We start from the raw sequence: 259 nt of genomic DNA, 5'->3' as shown, positions 1-259 counted from the left end.
CCCACCGAAAGCCCGTGTCGCTGCTCTGCCAGGGGCTGCCGTGGTACTTGCAGTCCTGTGAACCTACTGCTGAAGGTGGGGGACACGAAGCGTTGTCCCCCAGCCCTGCCCCTGGCAGCCACCCTTGCGTTCCCATGGGCCACTTCTCCAGAGCCCAGGCCATAGCCCATGCAGACTGGCTTGGTTCTGGCAGGGTCCATCAGCCCAAACAGCAGCACGGGGACAGCTCTGCTGCTTCGGCTCCGTCTCAACCTGGGAC

General features: G+C 64.5%; 1 protein-coding gene across 1 annotated transcript in view; it reads right to left on the bottom strand.

The window, feature by feature from the left end:
- MFAP1 (microfibrillar-associated protein 1) overlaps positions 1-259 on the bottom strand; it is a gene marked incomplete at both ends in the record, with an annotated part of 3717 nt that overhangs the window by 637 nt on the left and 2821 nt on the right. The gene's annotated exons all lie outside the window — the stretch shown is intronic.

This window comes from Fulmarus glacialis, unplaced genomic scaffold (assembly GCF_000690835.1).
Source record: "Fulmarus glacialis isolate BGI_N327 unplaced genomic scaffold, ASM69083v1 scaffold18382, whole genome shotgun sequence".
NCBI classification, from domain to species: domain Eukaryota; kingdom Metazoa; phylum Chordata; class Aves; order Procellariiformes; family Procellariidae; genus Fulmarus; species Fulmarus glacialis.
Note: the sequence above shows the minus strand (reverse complement) of the source record. Positions and strands in the feature narration are given on the sequence as shown.